The sequence below is a fragment of the Somniosus microcephalus genome, chromosome 7 (genome assembly GCF_052327205.1).
Source record: "Somniosus microcephalus isolate GS21.2 chromosome 7, FLI_Smic_1.0, whole genome shotgun sequence".
NCBI lineage: Eukaryota > Metazoa > Chordata > Chondrichthyes > Squaliformes > Somniosidae > Somniosus > Somniosus microcephalus.
Window position 1 is genome coordinate 145,993,711 of NC_140993.1, and position 12,099 is coordinate 146,005,809.

The following is a 12,099-nucleotide window of genomic DNA, read 5'->3' on the forward strand; positions in this document are numbered from 1 at the left end:
GAAGACTCGGTTGCCAGAGTCTTAGTTGCGGCTGCCACGGGCGAGGCGGCCGCAACTGAATTTCGGCGCTGGGGCCCGTCGGCATGGCAACCGGGACGCTGCGCACACCGATGACGTCATCGGTGCCGGCGCAGCGCTACCGGCTTAACGCCGACGGAAGGGCCCCACTCAATTTCCCAACTGGCCATAACTCCGGCGCTAGGCCCTCTAGCGCCTCAAATGCGGCGCTAAGGCTACTCAATTTCTAGGCCATGGTGTCATGCAGAGTGCATGGCTGTGGTCAAGGCATGCATGGACTCATTTGATTGGAGCGTATGACGGTCCATGGCACTGGCCACTCTATCCATGGAAGAAGACATCATCTCAGTGGCCTGCGATAGCACTCCCCTCATCCTTGAGGTGGACTCCTCCAATCTCTCTGCAATCGTGGTGAGTCCATTTTGACGGCCTGTCAATGCATTGCACATTGTCTGCTGCTGCTCAATGATTCTCTTTATCGACAGCTCCCGGGGTACAGCAGAGCTTGCAGAGGGCTGCACACTCCGACGCGGACTCTCAACTGCTGTCTCTGCCAACACCATCTGCTGTTGCTCACTTGTGAAGTGTGAAGTGTGAATCACCAGATGAAAGCCCAACTATGTGTCTAACCGGTCCCACCGCAGTACAAGCTTTGTGATGGTGCACCCTCAGAAGTACTCAGCTCCTCTGAGAAATCATCGTTGGCGACCTCCACTGACTTCTGCTGCATTAATGAAGGCCCTGTCAGAGATGAAAGACATGAATTAGTCGTGGCAAGGTAAAAATGTTGCAACTTATCATTATGAAGATGATCATATTTGAATCACTGTTGAAATCAGGTCAACATGACTGAGTGCCATATGACACGTGGGTCACTAATATTTAATTGTGTCGCCAGGTGCCTGTCTCCCCATCTCCGACGGCCAGGGATGTCAAAACTCTGCTGATCGCCAGCACCTCCTCCTCTGCGCTTGTTAGGTGACAAATGTGTGGAACATAAGAACATAAGAAATAGGAGCAGGAATAAGCCACTTGGCCCCTCCAGCCTGCTCCGCCATTCAATAAGATCATGGCTGATCTTGGGCTCAAAGCCACTTCCCTGCCCGCTCCCCATAACCCTTCACTCCCTTATCTTGTAAAAATCTGTCTATCTCCACCTTAAATGTATTTAATGACCCAGCCTCCACAGCTCTCTGGGGCAGAGAATTACACAGATTTACGACCCTCTGAGAGAAAAATTCCTCCTCATCTCAGTTCTAAAAGGGCGACCCTTTATTCTGAAACTATGCCCCCAAGTTCTAGATTTCCCGACGAGGTGAAACATCCTGTCTGCATCTACCTTGTCGAGCCCCCTCAGTATTTTATATGTTTCATAGAAACATAGAAGATAGGAGCAGGAGTAGGCCATTTGGCCCCTCGAGCCTGCTCCGCCATTCAATGAGATCATGGCTGATCATCCAATTTCAGTACCCGGTCCCTGCTTTCTCCCCATACCCCTGGATCCCTTTAGCCTTAAGAAAATTATCCAACTCCTTCTTGAATATATTTAATGAATTGGCTTCTACTGCCTTCTGTGGTAGAGAATTCCACAGGTTCACCACTCTCTGGGTGAAGAAATTCCTCCTCATTTCTGTCCTAAATGGCCTACCCCTTATCTTTAGACTGTGACCCCTGGCTCTGGACTCCCCAACCATTGGGAACATCCTTCCTGCACCTAGTCTGTCAATGGAGACCCACATCTGGTTCTCTCCCTCGTGTTCTGTGCTCTCTTCTCCTGCAGTGAGGGAAAGAACAGACCTATGCGTGAGTGTATTAGCATGTATGGATGGAGTGCTTTTGGTGAGCTGGACTATGAGGGAGTGGCATGAAATTGCATAAGGATGAGGGTGCGTGGCAGTGGTGGATGGATAGACGGGGATCTAAGGAAGTGCATAGAAAGAGAAGGATGGGTGAGCATGCAAGATAAGTGGGTGTGAGGAGTGATGTAATGGAGTAGGCTTGACAAGGCAGCGTGAGGGGGTGGGAAGTTGTGCACAGCAGAATGTAGGTGAATGTACGACTATACTCACTTTTCCTGACCTGGTTAGGTTATTAAATCGCTTCTTGCACTGAATTCAGGAGCGTGGCACTACGCTTCTGCTGATCACCTCCTGGGCCACCTCCAAACACACCTCCTTCATGGCAGCAGCAGGAATCTTCCTCCCATTGCTGGGAAAGCGTATCTCTCTGCTGTTCCTCACAGCCCCCAGCAGCACATCAAGGGAGGCGCCTGTTAGATCCGTGTATCTTGATGTTGTGTGTCCTTCAATACTTAGACAAGAGACTGCAGGGAACAGTCAACAGGTGTTTACTGGATGAGGGTTACTCTAAAACTAACTGTACAGATCCCTACTCAGGGTTTATATACAGGTGTGGTCACTGCCAGTACTACAGTATACAGGAGCTGTAAAAAGTAGTTCTCCCCTTAAAGGTACATACACTACAATTCCTCCCCTTTTAGATTAACAGTACCATAACATTCATTTAACAATTAACACTTTTAACATGCAACATTAACTGAAAATAGTCCATTTATAAATTCAGTCTTTGCGGCGGCTTCCTGATCCTTTCTGGATAGCGCCTTTCCTGAGTGTCTTGCTCTTGGTGCGGAGGCGATTCTGGCCCCCTGTCGTCGGTTGGTTCCTCAGCTTCCGATGCTACTGTTTCTGGGGTAGATGCTACCTGTATGTCGGGTTCATCACCAGGTACGCGTGACATGGGGTTGACTCGTTCCTGTGACTCTAGGATCTGGTCGACATGACGTCTCACAATGTTCTCCCCAACATCCACTGTGTACATTAGTGGCCCCTGCCGTGTGCATATCGTTCCTGGTTGCCATTTCTCTGTTCGGTAGTCGCGGGCCAAGACTGATTGCCCTACATTGAAGCTCCTTGTCGGCTTCTCATTGATGTGCTGGAATTGCTTATTCTCAACATCTCTTCGTACATTTGGTCTGAGCAAATCCAGACGAGATCTCAACCTTCGGTTAAAGAACATCATGGCCGGGGTCTGGTTGGTGACTGCATGTGTCGCATTTCTGTAGGCTAACAGGAAATTGTCCACCTTATGCTGCAGTGGAATGTCGTCATCACACATGGCCCTTACTGCTTTTTTAAAGGTTTGTACGAACCTCTCAGCCAATCCATTTGTGGCTGGATGATACGGGGCGGATATGTAATGCCTTACCCCATTCCTTTTCATGAATCTTCGAAACTCTTCGGACACAAACTGTGGTCCGTTATCAGAGCAAATCTGCTCTGGCAAGCCGTCCCTGGCAAATATGCTCCATAGGACTGCAATAGTTTTCTCTGTGGTGGTGGACGACATTTTGGTCACCTCAGGCCATTTCGAGAGCGCATCCACGGCTATTAAAAACATTGAGTCCATGAATGGACCAGCAAAATCAATATGCACCCATTGCCATGGAGATGAGGGCCACTCCCATGGGTGTAGAGGGGCATGTGGTGGTGCATTTTGGACCTTCTGGCATCCTGAGCAGCTCTTTGTCAGGTCCTCGATTTGCTGATCGATCCCCGGCCACCACACATAAGCCCTAGCAAGGCTTTTCATTTTCACCCCTCCCAGATGGCCTTCGTGAAGCTCATTGAGCACTCTCTCCCTTAACTTGGGTGGAATTACCACTCGGGATCCACACATCAAGGTCCCCTGGCATACTGACAGCTGTTCTCTTCTGGATGAGAATGCTGGCAACAGTGAGTTGCCATGTGTTGGCCATCCATTCACCGTCAAGTCATATACCCGAGACAGTGTTGGGTCATTTTGGGTCTCCTTCTCTATATCAGCGTTAGTTACTGGCAAGCGTTCAATTATAGTCGAATAAAATATTTTGACAGGGTCCACTGCTGGTGCTTCCTCCGCAGTAGGCAGTGGCAGGCGTGATAGCCCATCAGCATTTCCATGCTGTTTCGTGCCCTTATACTCGATTTCATATTGATTCGCCCCTAGAAAAAGGGACTATCTTTGTAGCCGTTGCGCAGTCATCACCAGAACGCCCTTCTTTGGATTAAAGATGGAGACAAGTGGTTGGTGGTCAGTCAGCAAGGTGAACTTCTGCCCGTGCAGATAGTGGTTGAACTTTTCACTCCCCACACTAGGCTGAGGGCCTCCCTGTCAATCTGGGCGTAGTTACGCTCGGCTGAGGTATATGACCGAGATGCAGACTCTTGCTATGTGTCCTACTTTTCCACACTGTCTGCACACTTTGTCCTTGAACCAGCAATCATTATGGTCGTGTGTTGTTCTGCCGCAGCGATAGCACTTCACTGTTCCGTATGACATTTCATTTGTGCCATATTCTTGCGGTCTCCGTTGTATCTCTGCAGTGCCCCGTGCGGCTGCTTCATGTGATACTGCCATGCTGAAAGCCTTGTCCAGCGTAAGATCCTTTTCTGATAGAAGCCGTTTCTGGGTTCCTTCACTTTGAAGCCCACACACAAACTTGTCCCTTAAAGTACCTGCTAGTCCCGTTCTAAACTGGCAGTGTTTCGATAGCTTGCGCAGTTCCGTTAAATACTCAGCATTACTTTCATCTTTATGCTGGTTCCTTTAGTGAAACTTAAATCTTTCTGCTATCAGCAGCGGTTTGGGGTTTAAGTGGTCCTGTGGGATTGACACTATGTTTTCAAATCCTTTTCCACTGGCTTCTCTGCGGTTACTAGGTTTCGCAGTAAGCCATACATTTTTGCACCCATTGAATTCAACAATACCAGCTCTTTCCTCTCATCTGGCACTTCATTCGCCTTGCAGTACACTTCTATGCGTTCGACATATGTCGTCCAATCTTCGACTTCATTGTCGAACGCTGTGACACTGCCACTCTTCGGCATCCCTGGGTGTGGTTAGACTGGCTCAAAATGGCATTTTCCCACGCTCTCCCTTCTTCTCCGCTGTTGCTCAAAATGGCGTTTTCCCGTGCTCTCCCTTCTTCTCCACTGCGGCTCAAAATGGCATCTCCTGCGCTTTCCTTTCTTCCCCGTTGACGCTGCTCGGCCCTTGAACACCGGCTGCGCTCTGCGCGTTTTCCTGCGTGCCTCTCTCTCTCGTTGACGCTACTCGGCCTTTGAACACCGGCTACGCTCTGCTCTCTCTCGTTGACGCCGCTCGGTCCTGAACACCGGCTGCGCTCTGTGCGCTCTACCCTCTCTCTTCTCCCGTTGACGCCGCTCGTTCCTGAACACCGGCTGCGCCCTGTGCGCTCTACCCACTCTCTTCTCCCGTCGATGCTGCTCGGCCTTTTTCTGTGCCGTCGGTCGGCTCTAGCCGCCGCTGTCTGGGAAGGGTCTGCGCCGTACCTGTTGCCAGCCCGTTTCGCTGGACCACCGTGACTGGAGAACCAAGCCCAGCTCTCAACAGCCTCCCCTGCGATGCTCAAGTCTCCGCTGAATGGTCGACGCCCATGCTTCTAGACTCGGCCTTCTTCTTTCACTTTTCTCCAGGAGCGAATCCCTGGGAGGTGATGCACAGTTGCAGGTAGGTTTGAATCTCCTCGTCGCCAATGTTAGATCTGTGTATCTTGATGTTATGTGTCCTTCAATACTTAGACAAGAGACTGCAGGGAACAATCAACAGGTGTTTACTGGATGAGGGTTACTCTAAAACTAACTGTACAGATCCCTACTCAGGGTTTATATACAGGTGTGGTCACTGCTGGTACTACAGTATACAGGAGCTGTAAAAAGTAGTTCTCCCCTTAAAGGTACATACACTACAGTGCCACTGAAACGCGGTGCAGCCTTTGACCATCTCCCATCCATTACTTAACTTCCTTTTCCTTTTTTGCAAACTCCCACTCCTCCAAATTTCATCTTTGGATTGTCCCTTTAAGGACTGGAGTTGAGATCGTGTCATGCGGGTCCCCATCACGCCCGCTGCCACACATTAGATGGCAAACCCGAAAGCAAAATGCTAATAAATTGGCTGAGTTAAAATGTCACTGACAGTTGCACTGAATTTACTTCCAGGTTTCCCGCGTGATATCGGACCACCCTGCCAACCCACCCGTGCCCCCCCACCCCCACTCCCAACGCATCTCCGAGTAAGTATCAGGGCCAGAATGTCTATCAGCATCATAAAGAGAAAAATGGATTAATGTTGCAAGTGGATATACTGCATCAGACTAACAGCAGTCAGGGGCAATGTTCCCTCTAATTTTTTTTGGCCCGTAGGGGCCCTTTAAAGGCCTGCGTGGGCCATTCAAGATTCTGTGCATGTGCGGTTTTTCTATTTAAAAGCCAGCTCACCAGCTGCGCGGGACCTGCAGAGTGCTGTGCGGCTTGATTGGTCAGGAGACCCTCTTTACACAACCAATGAAAATAAAGAGGGAAGGGCAATAATTTTTTTTATTCATTCCTGGGATGTGGACGTCACTGGCAAGGTCAACATTTATTGCCCATCCCTAATTGCCCTTGAGAAGGTGGTGGTGAGCTGCCTTCTTGAACCATTGCCATCTGTGAGGTGAAGGTACTCCTACAGTGCTGTTCAGGAGGGAGATCCAGGATTTTGACCCAGCGACGACAAAAGAACGGCGATATACTTCCAAGTTAAGATGGTGTGTGACTTGGAGGGGAACTTGGAGGTGGTGGTGTTCCCATGCTCCTGCTGCCTTTGTCCTTCTAGGTGGTAGAGGTCGCAGGTTTGGGAGATGCTGCTGAAGAAGCCTTGGCGAGTTGCTGCAGTGCATCTGATCAATAATGCATAGAGATCCAACATTCACAATTTTTTGTTTTTAATCTCTATCATTGACACGTTTTTTCCTCTGTTGTTTGTGTACACTTTCAGTCCAATTACACTTTGGTGGATATTAAAACCCATCATTACATTCTTTTCTATCCCTGTTGATGTGGAAATACTCGGTGAATTTATGATTATTTCAGACCAGGCATTGGATCCTGAAGATTTTAGAAATTTGTTGGACATTTATTTTGTTTTCCTGGTGTTCAACAAGTTCTTTAACCAATACTTTTAATTAAATTCTCTTGGAGCATGCCTTCCTTGTCAATGTTATTTGCCATTTTTTACTGCCACACCAAACTAAGCTCATTAACAAAGCCCAATTGGTTCACTTCCAGTTGTTAAATTAGTGAGTGTGCACAATTTAATTTAATTTACTATTTAACAGCTTATATTTTCATAAACAGTAATTAACATAATGAAACGCAAGCAATGTTGTACTTAAGGATCAGAATTTATTATTTGCAAATATTAAACGTCAAAGACATCTGAACACCACCAGAGGATGTTTTCATTTTGTATTTTAACAAAATGGAAAGTCCACATATCACTTTAATATACACCAGAGGTTGACATAAAGTGCAGATCAACATAACAAGAATAAGAGCATGGTCCTGATTTTGCGATCAGTGGTGAAGAGACGGTGCTTGTCGTTCATTACACTTACAGCTGCCCACAGACATTTTGCGGGCTTTGAGCAGCAACTTGCTGTCACCGGGCATCTGAGCTAGCATGGTGCCCTCTACAGGGGATCTGTGGCATTTGTGAGTAGGCAAAAAAACAGTGTGCTTCTTCAACCAATCAGATTGAAGAAACTCGGACAGCAACTTCTCGATTTCCGCATTTAACTGCACATGTGCGGATTCCAGAAGTTGCTGTCCGATTTACTCCAACATAACAGTGAACGCTGTTAGCCTCACCGTTATTCTTAACCCAAAATCTCGGCCTATATGTTATTTCCCACCCAGCATACCCAAAACCCTAAAGGGGAAAAATTTGGTTGGTTAGCGTCTCCCTTTAGTGCCTCCAGGGGGCGCTAACGGGGTGCTAATGACATACCGCCCGAGCCCGCGAAATTGACCTGGCGGTTTGCGGTGGCACTGAACACTATCGCCACAATCTCCATGCCCGGAGATCGTGACGTTATCGAAGCGCGCATCGCCCCGGTAGCGCCCTGGACAAGGAAATTGCTTCTCGCCCCCTGCCTCAGTGCCTGCCGCTGAGAGCGATAGTTAGAGGGGGACAGTTTGCAGTCGGCTGGGAGCTGGGGGAGCACTATTTAAAGGCATGTGCTTCCTGCTTTTTCCTGTCGGCAAAATATTCTGCATACGCAGGTTGAGAGAGGGAGAGAGGCATCTGGAGAGATTTAACACTATCCTACCAGGAGTTTTGTTCCTCAGCAAGACTTTTCAAGTTCCCATTTCTATCGGCTTTATTACTACCACATTTAGAAGATTTAATGGGGGCTGTACTAGCACGGGGCCTCGTTCTCCAGCTTCACCGTCAGAGACAGCGGAGGCTGAGAGAGAGAGTGGAAAATGTGGCCAGAGGGAGGAGGGCCAACAGGGCTCTGCACAGGAGACTTTACCCTCCGAGAGTATTCTGGGAGCAATTCTCATACATTCATCTGTCTGAGGAGCAGTGTTTTAGGAGGCTCTGCTTCAGCAACTTCTACGCCAGCGGCTCCTTCCAGGCTTCAACAGGGGATATTGCCAACATCTCCCAGTTCACTGTTCATTGCTGCATCCGGGAGGTCACAAATGCTCTGTACAGAAGGAGAAGGGAGTACATCTCTTTCCCCATGACCTGAGACAAACAGAGTGAATGCACATGTGGCTTCGCTAGGATAGCGGGCTTCCCATGATTCAGGGCACCATTGACTGCACGCACGTGGCATTGCGGGCACCTCATGAAAATGCAGAGGTTTTCCGCAACCACAAAGGCTTCCACTCTCTGAACGTCAAGTTGGTTTGCGACCACAGAGAGCACATCCTCATCGTCGATGCCCGCTATCCTGACAGCAGCCACGATGCATTCATCCTGCGCCAGTCTGGTGTCCCAGACTTGTTCCAACAACCGCATCAACCTCGTGGCTAGGGTCTCAGGGACAAGGGTTATCCACTCTGCACATGGCTGATGACACTGCTCTGTAACCCCAACAATCCTGCTGAGCTCGCATACAATGAGAGCCATAGCACCACTAGGAACCTCATTGAGCAGACTATCGGCACGCTGAAGCAACGGTTCCGGTGTCTTGACCACTCTGGAGGAGCCCTGCAGTATTCCCCGATCGAATATCGGTTTTCATTGTTGTGTGCTGCATGCTTCACAACCTCGCAATTCTGAGGACCCAGCCATTGCCACCAGGGATTGGTGCACCACTTCAGGAGGAGGAAGAAGGAGAGGAGGAGGAGGAGGAGGAGGCGGAGGAGGAGGAGGAGGATAAAGAGGATGAGCAGCAACAACGTGGGAGGGAGGCGCTCAATGTTGCTTCTGCAAGGGCCGTTCGTGAACGTCTCAAAATACACCACTTCTGATGAATGACAGAGAAGATATATAAAGGGATATACAAGACCTACAATTCAGAGCAGCTGAAGGCAGTGAATTAGGGAAATAGATTAAACTGGTTTTCCTGTAGCGGGGCTCAGCCAGCTTCTTTGTTTCAGGGCCTATAAAAACAGGCTTTGCAGTGCGATTTGCACAGAGTGCTGGAAGTTGGGTGAGTCAGGGAGTCTTACCTGTTTGCTAAAATCAAACTTGGTCGTCTTCACTTGTTCATCCGGATAACGGGTCTCCAGGAATTCACACAGATGAGGGTCGGCGCTCCCAGTGGAGGGTTTGTGCAGATCCGGCAGACTCTGGTTGACATTCTTCTCCATCTGCAGGGCTCTCTGCATCGCCGAGCAGAGCCTCTCTCCCGACCGAAAAAGTGCACTGTAAAGAAGCTTAAAAAACCCTAGATTAATTTTTAAAACTTATCAAATTAAATTAAAATCACCCCAGCCGGGGTGATGATGCACTCCAGTTCCCGCGGCACCTACCGGTCTCAGAAGGCCTCGAGCGTGCCGGCGGATACCGCGTGCTCCATCTCCAGGGCCACCCGGGCACGAACATAGCCACGGAAGAGAGGCAGGCAATCGGGCTGAATGACCCTCTTGACCGCCCGCTGCCTAGACCTATTAATGGCCACTTTGGCCAGGCCCAGGAGCAGTCCCACGACGAGGTCCTCCGATCCGCCCTCTCCGCTCTGCACTGGGTGGCTGTTGATCAGGAGCGTGGATCTGAAGTGCAGCCAAAAATCGAGGAGCAGCCCCTTCAAATACTGGAACGGGCTGCAACCTCTCACACTCAATATAGATATGGAACACGGACTCCTCTAGGCCGCAAAAATAGCAAGCAGCCTGGGAGTCCGTGAACCTAATTAAAATCTTATTGCACGGGACTGCTCCATGCAGCACCCTCCAGGCCAAGTCCCCAATAGATAAAGGGAGGACTCCCGCTTTGAGAGCCCCCCATTGGGGACTTCTGCCTCCGCCGGACGGCAAGATGGTCCGGTCGGCAGGCGAAGATGGCAAAGTGGAGAATGTGCAGGAGCAGCCCGTATAGGAAACCCCTCCGTGCAGAACTAAAAGGCATGGAGGGCATTTCCCCGAGACGGCTCAAGTTGTGAGGCACCGGTTCCTGAGAGGGGTTTTGGGGCCGCACGCCGATGAGGAATTCCGTCTGAACGGTGGTCAGTTCGGACAGGATCGCCCCAAGTGCCTGAGCCTCCTCAATACACCCAGTGGAGTCGGGGCCCAGTGCCACTTTCAGCATCTCGATGGAATTGGCCGGACGCTGGCCCATGAGAGGCGCCGCGCCAACTCCTCCGGCGCCATCCAGCCCACTCTTCCGCCATCGAGCAGGTCCCTGACCCTGGTCACCTTGCCAGACACAGCCCTGCTCACCACCAGCCACCCGACCTAGCGGTTGCGGAGGTGCGGATTCCTGAGCAGCGGCTCCCAAAGGAGAGCCGTCACTCCTGATGGGGGAGAACTGCGCCTGGAGGCGATGCTGTTCCAGACCCATAGCAGTTCCTGGTAGAAGACAGGCAACTCCCGCAGGTAGGCATGCGTAATGGCCTAATTCCACAAACAGGAGCTGCATGTCATAGTTGAGGCCGTGCAGCTGGCGGAAGAAAAACGTCGCCAGCGCACACCATCGAGGAGGATTCTCCATGTACAGGTATCTCTGCAGGGTCCGAAGATGGAAAGTTGCCGCCCGGGTGCGTAGGCACACCAGCGCCTGACTGCCCTCCCTAAGCGGGAGACTCAGAACCGCGGCAGAGACCCAGTGCTTCTCTTTGTCCCAGAAGAAGTCGATGAGCTTCTTCTGCATCTTGGCGACAAGCGCAGGGGGAGGGATCAAAGTGACCAACCGGTACCACAACATGGCGGCCACCAGCTGGTTTATGACCAGCGCTCGATCCCTGTAGGACAACATTCGAAGCAGTCCTGTCCAGCGTCCTAGGCGAGCGGTGACTTTGGTCTCCAGCTGTTGCCAGTTCACTGTCCAGGCGTCCTCGGCGGGGCTAAGGTAGACTCCCAAGTAGAGGAGGTGCGTGGTGCTCCAGGCGAAGGGCCTGAACTCCTTCGGCAGGGAGTCCACCCGTCACTGGCACACCAGGAGTCCAGAACATTTCTCCCAATTGATCCTGGTGGAGGATGCGTCCGAGTAAATCTGCTGGCATTCTCGCATCCTCCGCAGGTCGACGGGATCCATGACCATGAGGAGCACGTCATCGGCGTAAGCCGAGAGGACGACCTCCATGCCCGGCCCTTGCAGAGCCAGTCCGGTCAACCTCTTCCGCAAGAGGCGCAGGAAAGGATCCACGCAGATGGCATATAACTGACTGGACATGGGGCATCCCTGACGCACCCCACTCCCGAAGCGAAGGGGCGCCATCAAAGACCCGTTAACTTTTATCAGACACTCCGCGGCGGCATACAGAAGTCGGATCCGGGCGACGAAATGCATCCCGAACCCGAATGCGCGCAGAGTTCCAAAAAGATACTTGTGATCCACCCTGTCAAATGCCTTCTCCTGATCCAGGGAAAGGAAGGCGATCAACAGACCAGCCCTCTGGGAATGGTGGACCAGGTCCCGGACCAGATGGATATTATCGTGGATGGTCCGGCCCGGGACCCTGTAGGACTGGTCGGGGTGGACCATGTGGGCCAGCACGGTGCCAAGGCGAGCAAACATAGCCCTGGCAAAAATCTTGTAGTCCGTGCCGAGGAGGGAGACCGGGCG